The sequence below is a fragment of the Dermacentor albipictus genome, chromosome 1 (genome assembly GCF_038994185.2).
Source record: "Dermacentor albipictus isolate Rhodes 1998 colony chromosome 1, USDA_Dalb.pri_finalv2, whole genome shotgun sequence".
Lineage (NCBI taxonomy): Eukaryota > Metazoa > Arthropoda > Arachnida > Ixodida > Ixodidae > Dermacentor > Dermacentor albipictus.
In genome coordinates, this window is record NC_091821.1 from 50,055,288 (window position 1) to 50,069,434 (window position 14,147).

The 14,147-nt window shown below is 48.2% G+C and overlaps 1 protein-coding gene across 1 annotated transcript in view; it reads left to right on the forward strand.

Moving 5' to 3' along the window:
* The first annotated feature begins 552 nt into the window (after positions 1–552).
* Positions 553–14,147, forward strand: part of LOC135912015 (uncharacterized) — a 56,480-nt gene continuing 42,885 nt past the window's right edge. The window contains exons 1-2 of the mRNA XM_070520930.1: positions 553–577; positions 695–814. The gene's annotated coding sequence lies outside the window, so the exon portion shown is untranslated. The remainder of the gene's footprint in view (positions 578–694; positions 815–14,147) is intronic.

Consider the following 14,147-nt stretch of genomic DNA (forward strand, 5'->3'; position numbering starts at 1 on the left):
GCTGTGTTTCGGAGACAGCTCCCGATGCCGCCGAATGAAAGACAGTCCAATAAAGTGTTTATAGCCTTTTTCATTGTCCGTGGTAATGGGGGTCTAGGAAAATACGGCCGCCCGTTATCAAAGGGTCCCGCCACCTATACGGCGGCATGAGCGGCGCCCTGGCAGACAGCAGCGTCCGTGCCACGCACGTCGCCAGGCTTGACGGCGGAATTACGAGTGAAAACAAGAGGAAATTGCGAGAGGGTGATTTTGCGACAGAGAGAGAGAGAGAGATGCCGGTAAAATAAGAAGTTCGACGGCGGGGTATTCGCCGTAACAACGTGGGGGAAGGACCTGCGGAGGCACGATTGCGCGCGACCGAAGCAGCCTGAGAGACATTCAAACAATAAGCCCAACACACGAAGCGAGAAAGGTCGCGAGCGGCGAGCCCAATATTCGGTTTCATAAATAAAAAGAAAGTCGAAACAAGACAAGCAGAGGAGTAAGGAGTGCAGAAGAGAGACAGATAGGGAGAAAGCGACGCAGAAAAGAATGCCAAGCAACAGAGCGAGATGAAAAAAGGAGCAACAATAGAAAGGTATGTATCTGGTACCGCCGGCGCGCTAAAGAACACATGTTCCTTCATATTGCTCAGCTTGCGAACACGGCGCTGCGGCTTCCGCCACGCGGGCGTTTAATGGCGCCGTTTTCGCAGCTGTGTAGTACGCCGGCTGCGCCTGCGTGCCCCTGGGTGTAATTGTGTTGCCTGCCTTCGGCCGGGGCTCTCCCTCGACAAGAGACCGAGGAAAGGGGACGACGCGGCTGAGGAGAGCAGGTCGGTTGTCTGCGGCGAATTTGTTCGCTTTTTTGTTTTTGTTTTTTCATTCTTCGCCCCCCCCCCCTTTTTTTTGCGAGCTGCTTTTAAATGCGATCCATCAGAGCCACCGTAACGCGCGGCCGCTCGCGCACGTTGGTGGCGGAAAGAAGGTGGAAATAAGCGGCCAGTCGCATGTGCCGTCCTCTCTTTATTGCGACTCCCATTACTGGCAGTGGCACTCGCCGTATGCGTTTACGAACGCGCTGCAGCCAGAACCGAGCGCGAAGCCAATAGTCGCTGTTCGAGCAGAAGGCTGTCTAGCTGTGTATAGGTGCCGGCAGGGATAACGAAGACAGCGAAAACACTGTCGACATGAACAGAGAGACGGGACATCACAATGGAAAATTATTCCGTACGCGCATCGGCGCAAGGTGAATGGTACGCTTACTGCAGCGTCGATTGGGGCGCAGCGGCCCAGGGAAAGCCGGCTGCGGTATAGTCGCCCTGCACGTACGCTGACATTATACGCGAACATGTCGGCCATATATGTGCGACGCGCGCAAGCGGCAGGCGACGCAGCCCCCGCGTCTGACCCTGCCGATGCGGTGTTGTCGTGGCTGCAGCAAAGGTCGCGTGCGCCGGTCGCACTAGAAGCTGGTGAACCGCGCATGACTGGACAATGGGCCACCAGTGTTCTATGGTGGAGGTATCGTGTCCGGCACGATGCTAGCACCGGGACGCTGTATGAGGCGCTTAGCCAACGGCGAATATGGGACCGTTGTACACGGCACGCGAGCGGCGGATGTTTCGGCCACACGGAGCGCCTCAGGTTCCGCGTAGGGTCTTCGCGCTCAAAGCCCTGCTGGACAACTAAGCTTGTGTGGTATGACGTTTGTGTGCGTGGTCAGTTTGAGTGTGCTTGCTATAAGCACCAACTAAGCTACAGCTTGGCAGGACCCGTCCTCTTATTTGCGCGTCCACCGGTTGCGTGCAATCGATCACTTAGTTACGTAAACACGAACTTTGAGTAATATATCGTTCCTTTATTGTAACCACGACTCAATTCAACTACGGCCATTCATCGCATCATTTGTGAAGGTAATTACGCTACGAGGGTGAAATGTATTATTGACGATTTTGTGAGAATCCCTTAGAAGCGCTGAGGAAACCGTTGCTGATACTTTGTGAGGACATTGTCATGCACACATTTTTATAGTATGTCGAACAAATTATTATTTATTACTAGCGAGAGGCGAAAACGAAGGGTAAGGATGGAAAGGTATAATTTGTGAACTCCTTCAAGTGCATCATCAGCTTGAACAAGACAATAAATGAAGAGTGCACATCGGTGCACGATTTATTTTGTTTGTAACCAAAACCCAAGCGTTCTTTTAATTAATGTGTGCATGCCTGTGGCTTCCATAATTTGCTGCCGTAGTGTAACATTATAGTTCCTACTACTGATAACCGCGACTAATGTAAACGAGTCCAGAAATATTGGCTAACTTCGAAACCTTCACTAGAGGCTTTCAAAATTAATCATACCGCTTCGTATGATTTTCTTGCTTTTTCATGCGCCACGGCTGTCCGAAAGGCGTAAATTGAACTCGGCAATTTACACTGCGCTCCGCGATCTCTGTAAAACTATGCGAAAACTCCATTCTGAGCCGATCTGTGATACTCGAGCTTATGAGCAGTGAGACTACTGATTTTATTTCTCGGTCATTGCTTTTTTTTTTCTAAGAGTCTATACATTTTCCTAGGGACGGGGGGGTTTGATACTCCTCAAGAGAAAAACAGGGTCGGTGTAATGCACGGATTTCTTTCGCTCGATTCCATTCGTCTCGCAATCATCCACCGCACGCAGCAGGGCCTGTACTAAATGTTCCCGCAGTGTCCTTCTATTTCAGTTTTCAATTATTGCTCGTGGGTCCACTCAAACGTTACGCGAGCTATTTGTGTGATTGGATCATGTTTGATTTTTAAGGCCCGCACATTTGCTGCTACCACAGGCCCTCCTGTGTTCTATCGGAGAGACGCTCGGCTCTCATAGAGCTTGCGTAGGTTTGGAGCCCTTTTACCTTCTTTCTTTCGCTCTCCCCCTTCTGCTCTCTTTTTATCACCCTACTCCTTCCCCCCGTGCATGGCAGCCAACAAGAACTGCCTCTGGTTAAACTCCCTTCCTTTCTGTGCATCCTTTCTCGCTCTATTTCACTAGTTATTATTTCTGTTATTTTTTAACCTCGCAGTATGTGTACCGGTGCCAAGCGGCCTGTACCAAGAGGTGTAGATTGTTCTTAGGAACTTTACTACATATTTATTTATTTATTTATTTATTTATTTATTTATTTATTTATTGCACTGTCACATTCGAAAAAGCAGTAGCATTCTCAATTATGATAAGTGTTTAAGAGGCGCCACTCTGCTGTAACCTGAGTACTAACTATGATCTATGAAAAATTAGTTTGCAATGAAATAAATGATTTCATTCGCATCAGCCAATCTGCAAAGATTACTGTGAGCGATAACTAAGAACGTGATATAAGTGCAGTGTTGTAAATAAAGAGAACGAAGGGAATGAAACCGTCAGGTCTGAGCATCATTCAAACATTGTACAAAGGAGTGTGATTCCCGCAACGATGCGCACAATTCACGCTCTATGCGCTCTCAGGCTTGGGGGCACAATCCCATCGCTCGTAACCCGTTGTCAAGATTGGAGTCCGGCATGAATTCGAAGGTAGCTGGCCCATGCCGTCGTCCAACTTATCCACGCTGAGGACGTTGATGAAGGGAAGAACTGCTTCGCATCGAGAACGAGGAATAAGGGTTTATTTACAGTATGTAAATCAGTCTAACATGACTGCTCAAGAGAAGTGTGTCGAGCATTCGCACCACAGCAGTATTTATACACTCGGTCCTCCCGCGATACAAGGTGACGCGAACGTTCGATTACTCATTGTCAACTTGCCGCCGCCCCGCAGAACAGTTTACGCACACATAGGCACACACATTCCGATGTCCGGCGCCGCCGTCGGAGGGGTGCCGTTCCGGGAAGCTCGAAGCCATGGTGGGTAGCTCGTTGTCCTGCGTCCCGGAAGGCGTGTGAGAAGCAACAAAAAACGGCTTTCCCGCGGCAGCTTGCTCACGCGTAGCAGATCATGTACGCGCTGGAGAGCTCCGGCACCATAGTTCGCCCACCGAACTCGTTTCGTCACAACGGCGATGGGGCTGGAGGAATGTCGGCGGTTTTTAACACAAAGCCCGCTTCATCGAACGCATCCTAGGTGCAGCGACGGAGAGCGGGGGATGCGTGTCTTGTTTCCCGGTCGTAACTGGGTGGCAATCTGGCAGTGCAGCTCGCCATTCTTAACAGCGCTCAACGCTGGCTTAGGCGTCCGAGATAGAGCTGCGCGCCCCCAGATCTCGAAGGCGACGATGTGACAGAAAGCAACGGTAGTGACGAAGAACGCGCGCGATAGGGGGCGCTGTTATCATCTGTAACATTTCAATTGAAACACACACCAGACGTGCGTCTGGTTAACCTCCCTGCCTTTCCTCTTTTCCATTTCCCTCTCTCTCACACAGCAATTATGGTAGAATTTGTTTTGATTTCTTAAAAATAATAAAGAGAAAGAAGCAATGTTCTTGCAAAGATCTGATGTCGTCATCGTTTTGTTTTGTCTACTTCCACCATAATAACGTATACGCAACCTCAAACCTGGACTCGCAACCACAAAACGCTCTTAGGCTATAAATGTTTGTAAAAGAAAATTTCAGCCTATTCTGGAGCTGTGCATAGAATGATTAGAGAAGGTAGCTGGTCAATGGCAAAGAAAGAAGAAAAAAAACAGAAAAGAAAAACCCAAAGAGAAGTTGTGTGAATTCGGCCCCTATTCTATTTAGCCCCCCTATCTTTCTTTTGTGTTGTTTTGTGTTTTTTCCGCTTGGCCAAAACAATATCTGGGTGGGAATGCTCGTATTTAACATTGATATCTCGTGAAAAAAAAAAATAGCTGGCGCATTTATTCTCACCTCTGGTCTCGTCTCTCTCACATTTCAAGTTGCTCCGCAAGAGCACGCACGTTTCAGCGGGCTAGGGGCAGGTTTGCACCGTGTGACGGTCGATCGCCAGACCCAAAGTTCGCCAACAGCTGCGCATTTGTGAAAGTTACAGTGCTGCAGAAGCTCGTACAGATTCCAGCCATTTAAAAGCGTATTAACAATCGCATATTCATACGCTGACGCACACTAGTTCCAAGTTTCGTGTATCAGCGCGACTTCGTGGCCAACGTCCCTCGCCTCAAGACTTATCACGGTTGCTCCAACTGGGACTGCGCCGTGGAATATGCGACAACGGGAGCAGGCTGCATACTCAATATGGTGCGCAAGGCGCGGCAGGCTTATGGCGTAAGCTTTGAATTTACAGCGTTCGCCCGCGCATATTCCGCGGGGACGAGCGAACAGGAGTGGTGAAGGAGGAAGGAGGGCCGACGAGACGTGCCTGACATATATACCCGCGGCTGCGTGTGAAGAGGAGCCGTGATTGTATTCCATTGTTCAAGTCTACGAGGACGGGGAGGTGGTAGGGGAAGCAATAAAAAACAAAAGCTCGATGGCGAAAGGCAAAAATGGGATAGAACGCGTAGCCCTCACTACGATTTCACCACCGCACGGATGCTATGTAAATATACAGCACTAACATAAATGAAAGTGACCACACAGGAATGCACAATGGGAAACCTCGAGTGCGAAAAGAAACGGGATTGGTTTCATCTCGAGATAAACAGAAGCACGCGCGAATTTTGCTCTCGCGGCCTCGCCAGTTGCGGGCGGTGCGCTGTGCCAATCCGATTGATTCTTCGAGCACGTAATAATGTCATTACTCCGCGCGCACCGAGCGCGGACCCCGGCGCAGGACCGTCCCGAGCTGTAGGCCAGCGTACACCCGCTCGCAGAGACGCCTCGCGCTTCGCTTGCGGTCTCGCAACCAGCGCGGGATCGACCTGAAGGAAGTTCGCTTTGTGCTCTATGCTACAGCAGTTCCCAAGCCCTCTCCCAAGCCCAGCTTTCATTATCGTTCTTTCCCGCTGTTTGCCGCTAATCGACGGGGAGGAGAGAGACAGAGGGTCACGTGCTCCTCGCAACGAACCGCGCCCGTTTATGTCGGTCGCTTTTTACTGGTGCATTCATTATGAAGCCGGTCCGCGGATACTAATTTGCGAGATTAATCCTTTCCGGGACAAAAATTAAAAAAAAGGAGGGGCGAGACGGCGAAAGAAGAGCGCGCTTGCAGGTGATGCGGTGCGTATGCGCCCGACCCCCTTTGGCACACATTATTGTTGGTCGTGTATGTCCGCAAAACATGAAACTATTAACAACAACGTCCGGGCGCGTTGTTGTTAGCAGTTTTTAGCTTTGTGTTCCTCTTTCTACGTGGGGCCACTGACTTGTATTGCAGCTATATAGCGGGGAAATCGCTCACCGTCTTCAAGCGGCAAAGCCAGTGAACTGTCATATGCATGCGGCAAGGCCCTCGTGCGTTCCACACAGAATTCAAGTTTGCTAGGAAGCGTTAAAAACATTTAGAAATAGTTTGCGCATTACTCCATAATTTGCGTGCTTAACTTTACTTGCGCTCATAGCGCATGTATGCAGTACATGCGCTAGTATTATAGCACTGTTCTAGACGCATGCGATTAGTGGTATCGAATATCTGTGCGCAGCGCACCAGTACGATAAACAGGGCCGGCAGAATTGAGCTCGCTCATCGTTCACGGCCGGCCAATCCCTATGATTACGTGGGCGGGGCACTGCTCGGAGCATCGACGAAGTGTGAGAAGGAATGAAATAGAATCGTTACATTATGCCGGCCAGCCTTCGTCCGCACCATGCGAAGGATCTGATTATCAAGTAAATTTTTCACAGAAAACAGGCCCTTCTGACTGCGTCTAAATTGGCAAAAGAAACCACGCTCGTGAGGACGTACGTACATGGAGTTTCATTACGTTTATGGTTGGCTAAAGAGCTGTCTGTATGACCCACGACGAAAGCAAAGAAATACGAAGTCTACCCAATAAAAGCTCATTCTACAACGCACAAAGTACGTTATGGAGAGATATAGAGTGAAAGCAAGCACAGGGGGGGGGGGGGGGGGTACGGAGGTCAGTCAGACGAATGCCCCGCTTATTACCCTGCACTGGCGATAAGAGAAACGGGGAATGCAAAGAGGAAGAAAGGCAGAGAGTGAGCATTAAGATTTTAACTTACGTGAAAGAAATACGCATGGCGGCGTTACACCTGGGTTGCATACTTGCACACCAAACATTGCTTGTACAAATGAAACGAAACAGCGAATACATGTTCGCTTCTTTCCGATGTCTCCGACCGAACCTCGCATCGCACGACGCTCCGAACCTAGGTTCAGCGGTAACGTCTTGCGCTCATAGTGTCTAGAGCCGACAGTGTAGGGCACTGCTCCGAGAGGTGCATTTGGATGCAAATATTTCTTTGCATGCGAAAGCTGAATGTCCCTCCTGCTTGCAAGTAAAGGCGCCTTTGAATTCCGCGCCGATGGAGAAGTGTTTGTGTAAGCATGAAAAAGCGACACGTGTACACATGGCTGTGAAAGCCGCGAGAACGGATGGGCCTAGTTTACAAGACACGCACCAGCGACACTGCGTAAAAGAGCCATCTGGAACTGCCATGTCGCGGAAATTCGCCTCATTTATTTAATACAAGCCGCGTTTACATGAATGCGACAGTGTCGCATCGCATCGCATTTCTAGCGAATCACATTCATGTAAACAGCAGTAATGCGCTAGGAAGGCGCATCGCATTAATGCGCCAGGCGAGGGTGGATTTACGGGCGCGAGTCGACACTCGCGGAGCATGTAAACCCAGGATCGTCGCATTAGGAATTATGGGAAGGAATTAGCCATCAACATGGCGGCGGTCCCGGCTGCCCGCTTCGAATTGAATTTGGCGTTGCTTTTGTAAAATGCACTTCGTTCGCAGCAAATGATTGTGTAAACGGCTTTCGCTTAGTCTCAGGCCGCTTCGACGACAGAGTATTATGGATACCCTTGTGGTGTTTTCGAGATCGCTTCTCGTTTCGAACGAGTCGAAGCCTAACGAAAGAAACATTCGAGATGTCAGCGCTACCTATCGCTAGAGTCGGAAAATAGCCGCAACGACGGCATATGGCCTCTGAGATTCGAAGATCTCGCTGGCCAACTAAAGCTGCACAACAGGTGCGTGGCTTTGCGTACGCTACACTATAGCGTACGCTATAAGTTGCGTACGCTAAACTAAAGCTCTCTATTTCTCGGCACTCAACCACCAACGTGCACTCGGCCTACTACCGGAAACCAATTACACCGGAAGTCGGTTGCACTTCCCTTATACGACACCGTGTGGCGCTACCTTCTCGCGAGAGTTAAGGCGCTACATGTAAACGGCGTCGCATCGCTTTTCCCAAATGCGCTTGGAAATGCGATGCGCCACTGTCGCATTCATGTAAACGGGGCTGCGCGGACCAATAGGGGAAAGGCGAGAGGAACGGGACAGTTTTGGCGTTTGTGTCTTAGTCTATTCGTCACAGAGGTACAAGCTTAGCTGGTGTATAATAATGTGTTCAGCATCAGGTTTTACTGTGATTCGCACTTAGGAACAATTCTAGCGAAATATCTTTTTTGTGAAGCCAGCACTGGGCTCTGATTCACAAAAGTGTTTATTTTTTTGTTTATTACGCTAGACATGTTAGTAAGGTAGTAAGACTAGAGGCCGGCCAATTGCGTAGCTGTACATGTTATTAGCGCAGGTGACTGGCCAGGACAATGGAGATGAGCACTTGCGAACTAAAAGCTCTGTAAATTCGGCTCTTGGGCTCGTATTCACAAAAAACTCTTACGCTATATTTCTTCAAAAGAGCAAATTCTAGCCGATGAAGAAACTGGACATATCATCAGCGAAGACGGCCGAACAATGGCAGAGAACACTTACGACTGACAAGCTTAGTGAATACGGGCCCCTGTCCCATGTTCACAAAAAATTTCTACCTATAGAAACTTCGTGAGAACAGCTTGTAGCCTGTCATCATATTACACATATTAGTGAAGGCGGCCGTTCAGTGGCAAACAACTTTGCCGAATCAAAAGCGTTGTGAATTCGGCCCCTGAGTTTCTTTTTCGCCCCCAAGCGCTGGAAACAACACAGACCGCCAAAGTATAAATATGGGCGCGTACCCGTTACACTGCCTGGCCATCGTGACACCTCGGCGCTTGAAAGTGACTTCTGCCGAGACAAATTGCTGTGGAAAACCATAGATCTCGTTGCTGCTGAGTGTCTGTCGCGTATTGTGCAGAACCTCATCATGTGGACTTGGACGGAACGGAAACCCCTAGGCAAACCACATGCCTTGTACTACTTCATCTGTTGTTATAGCCTCATACCACTCCGTGTTTTAATATGGTCACCGTTCTTTTGGCTTCTGTTTTGATTAGCAGTTCATATTATCTTATGTAATTATTTCTCTTTTATATAGGTACGAACAATTAGGGATACGTAGGCACCAACAGATGATACCAGCGGCAAGCTTGGTTTCATGAGAGAAGCATATATGTATATATGACATGTCGGCAGATTGTTGGCACGGTAAAAGAAACATGCCATAAAATAGCATAAACGCAAGAAATATTATGAGCGCAAAATGTCTAAATATAGAAAGGAACACGACTAGTTATGAATACGACTGATACTACAAAGGCAAAAGGTCACAAAAGCAAAAAAAATGATGCATACTACTGCTTGAAAACGAGAATTAAATACATGCAATGTTGTCACCGGTAAATAAATAACATTCACTTATAGTAATTGTTGGCAATACCAGTACCCTAAAGAAACTGTCAGAGCAACAAGTGCACATTTTTGTGTGCTAGCTGCTGGGTGGGGGCCAAACAGCTGCTTTATGCTCAGTAGTCTCCGACAAGGCTGATTACTGTGGACACCAGTTCGCTGTTTGTTTCAATACTGTTTGCCCGACACTCTAAAGCAAGGTGTTCCACATTCTCATTTGCGTTGCCATATTCGCAGTGAAGGTTTTCAGCATGGCCAATGCGGAACAGAACCTATGTTGTGTGGGTAGTATGTACCCAGCCGCAAACTGCCTATAAGATTTTCTAGATGTCTGCTCAGCTCTATCGGTATATCAAGTTCAATAATGGGATCAATGGGATACTTACGTCAGAATTTCCGTAGAACCATTTTCTTCTGCTGTGACCCACAGATGTGTTTTTCAAAACGCAACGTATTTCTGGTCAAGTTGTCGGGAGTGCGGTCGTCGTGTTTTCTTGATACGCTCGTCGCGCTGCTGCATTATAGCTGCGCAATTTCCGGCAATGTTGCAATGTCCCGGTGTCTACCGAAACGCTCCTTCGAAACATACAGCAACGTTTGCGTACTGATCTTGTCTTGGTATTTCAGTTCCGTGTACTATGACCACGTAATCAGTGGTATCATCAAACACCATGAAGCCCGATTAGTTTGCACTGAAATTTCACCCTACAGTGTCAGCCACTTCCGTGAAACGCGGCGCGCTCCGACAAGCATGCCTGCAGAGCGTCGGGCTGACAGCGTTCGTGCGGCTGGCCAGCACTTCACGGCACCGGCGCTGGGCAGGCGGGGCTAGGGCAGCTGAGAAAATTTCAGCGCCGACTCCTTATACACAAAGGTAACCACGTCAGGTACTGCTACAATCGGGGGCGTTATGCATTACTTAAAATATACATTAATTACACTGTAAACCGAACGATAACATTCCCGCCTAGCGAGTCGTACGCACCAAAAATAGGACTATTGGCCGTTACGTTGTCAGTGAAAATAAATTTTCAAAAAGGAACCGCAGCACGGTGACACAGTTTGGAGGAGGTCCGACGACAGGCACGGCCTCACGCTCACTGGCTTCAAAAGCTTTCAGAAATACTAACATCTGCAGGTGGGCTTTCTAAAGTTCGATTACCGTACTCTTGCTTTTGTAATTAAAAGTTCAGTTGCCATGTCGTCCTGGTTGATTCCTCTTGTGTGGATACCTCCATTGCGCTGTTTTCAGAGAGCAGTGCACATCAAGTTATGCGGCGGCTAAGCTTATGCTGTGGCGACGCAGGTTCCTGGACGTAAACGTTTCGCCAGCTTTTCTTGTCTTACCAACTATAGCCACTTTCTTACTTCTTTACGTTTTGAAAATCAAAACATATATTCAACTAATCAACAAATACCCACAAATTAACGTGTGAATTCATTACTTTACGGCATGTATTGCAATTTACTAATTTTAGCGGGTGAGATTGCAAGGCGTATCCGCTTGTAATGAATTTCCAGGATGACGCCAGTTGGACATATGCGCCATCAAACTCGCCTTAAAAATGCACTGTTGTTCCACTTACTTTTAACAAAACGCCCTTTTATGCATTCGACCACAAAAGTAACTAGAACACCCATGTACTTTGTTCCACACGTGTGGAAATAATATCCCGAAACTGGTATCATCCTGCAAATTAATTTCAAGTGGATAGGTCTTGCAAGCTCACCGGCTACAGTCCTTCAATAGCAATGTGTGGCGTAAACTAATTATCTGAGAAGTTATTTATTGAGCTTTTCTTAATTAATTGAAAGTGTTTCAATTTTTCGTGCTAGTAACGTCCGCCTCTTTGAAGAATCAAGCTCAATGACAAGAATTACGTTATCTGCAACAGGCGATCTTTAGAAATTCCGTAAAACCCAGAAATGATCCCCCTGGATAACCATTGCAGGCTTAAAGCCAGGTGTGGCCGTCTCCGTGAAATGACCTGCAGTGTTCACCACGTGTTTTCTTATTCTGCCGGATGTTGTGAATAACGTAGCATGTTTTCGTCTTCCACCGCATCCCAACACACAAAACACGCACGCACAAAACTCCCGATATGGCTTTCCGTTGCTCAATACGTGCTACATAAATGTGTTTTTCCAGCGTAAATGAAGCCCGCAGATGCCCGCGAAATTGCCGCGCGACTGGCCGCGACTGGTGAATGAAGCCCGCGTTTATTCGCGGGCTTCATTCACGCTCGGAAAAACACTTTTATGTAGAACGTATTGAGCAACAGAAAGCTATATCGCGAGTTTTCATGTTGCTCTACAATTTTATCATTTACATTTTTTATTTAATTACAATATTTTATAAATTGATTAATTAATTAGCACTAATTATGGAATTATGCGCAATGACAAATATAATATGAGTATCTCCAAGTGACGGCAAGCAAGATTACCTTGGTTCTGACCAGCTACGTGGCATTTGCATATATTTAATGTTTAGCTAAAGTTACGCAGGACAGCATGTGTACATTACACACACACACACACACACACACACACACACACACACACACACACACACACACACACACACACACACACGCACGCACGCACGCACGCACGCACACACACACACACACACACACACACGCACGCACACACACACGCACGCACGCACGCACGCACGCACACGCACGCACGCACACACGCACGCACGCACGCACGCACGCACACACACACGCGCGCGCACGCACGCACGCACGCACGCACGCGCGCACGCACACACACACACACACACACACACACACACACACACACACACACACACACACACACACACACACACACACACACACACACACACACACACACACATACATATATATATAGTCGCCCTTCAGTGTAAGCTAGAGACCCACCACTCCACCCGACAAATCAGTGCGAAAAACAGTGCAGCTTCTCTCCGTCATATGCCACCATCTGCGCGTCGCAAGCGGATTATGTCACGCAGACACTCGCAATTCGTAGAGCAGAGCGCGGCCTTGCTTCGTGAGCACTTTCGGGTGTTCCACTGGCATGTGACACTCGCTTCTTTCCAACTTATCTCGAAGCCAACTAACTTCGCCAAACGAGAAAGGTGTCCTGACTCGGCAATCACAGAAGAAACCGGCGCGGGGAGCTATAGTTCTGAGCCTGCTCAGTCATGGCTGGCGTTTGAACATGTAGCTAAGGGAACTGACAGCTGCAAAAAGGAACGAAGTAACCTTGATTACAGCGTCGGCGCAATTGCTAGAGCGCACCTGCCTTTTCTCAATAATGCATGACCTGTGCTACAGTGCTCACTTTTAGTTTGCGCACCAATCTTCCCTGCGTGTGCGTACTTTAAACGAGGTTTGAAGTGGGAGATGAGATTTTGTCTCATGGGGAGAGTCCAGAGTTGGTTGAAATAGTGCGATGCTCTAGGCCTGTGCTGTGAGCACGGAAGAGGTAGAGTCTTCTTTTATTTTTTAAACAGAATGAACGTAATGAAGCAAATGAAAATAGTAGCACTTTCTTCGTTTCATGGTAAATGATGATGTTTCCCGATAATGCTTAGATTAACAATAAATGCTTAAGAAAGAAAGGTAATACGCAATGTGGTCAACCAGGAGAAACAGGACTAAGATACGGAGGGACAGGGAGCTTAAGCGGCGTAAAGAGCGGTTGGGTGACCCTATGCTCGGGCAAGAAGTTGAAAAGAATGAAAGACAAAAGAATGAGAGACGAAATGAAATAAGAGAGCGAGCAAGCGAGAGAGAAAGATAGAGAGAGAGATGCGGGCATAAAAACATGATGCAGCGCGTGACAGACGCAGGGCCAGTATGCGGCGTTGCCTAACTACTCGGGGACCGATCTCACAGTGATACCTGTTCGTACAAGAACGGCTTGGCTAGCCGCCCTCCCTAATATTACTCTCGCTATGATGATTGGCCCGCGCCTTTTCTTACGAACCGTTCTGGAGCGCGAAGTGTATTGCAAATACGGGTCCTGACCCCTACGTGTACTCTGCATATACAAAACTTCGCAGCAATGCGGGAGATAGAGGTGGCGCCAGCTTTTTCCGCCAGAGGCCTAACAAAGTTGTTCCTTCAGCATGACAGCCCTCGTCCAGCACATTTACATTTCTGGTGACAGCGCAAACCGCCTTTCTCACCGTTTGGAGGCACTTTATCGCCAGGAGCACCGGAATAATTCCACGGCGCGATGAAATTAATTTAACAAATCATTAAGTGCGATAGAAATGTCCTTATTTGAATGCGCGATACATTGTTTCCTTACCAAGAGTGCACTGCATTTCAGACCCTTGCAGAACGTATGGCTCGACGGACTTCTCGTTTTATGTCTTCTTAGTATGGCAACGGTTTAACACAACGACGACCTCATGTACAAAGAATACGACCCATCATCTAACAACGGCTCAATGCCAGCGTGCTTCACTGCAATAAAGCTATCACTGGGGCGCTGC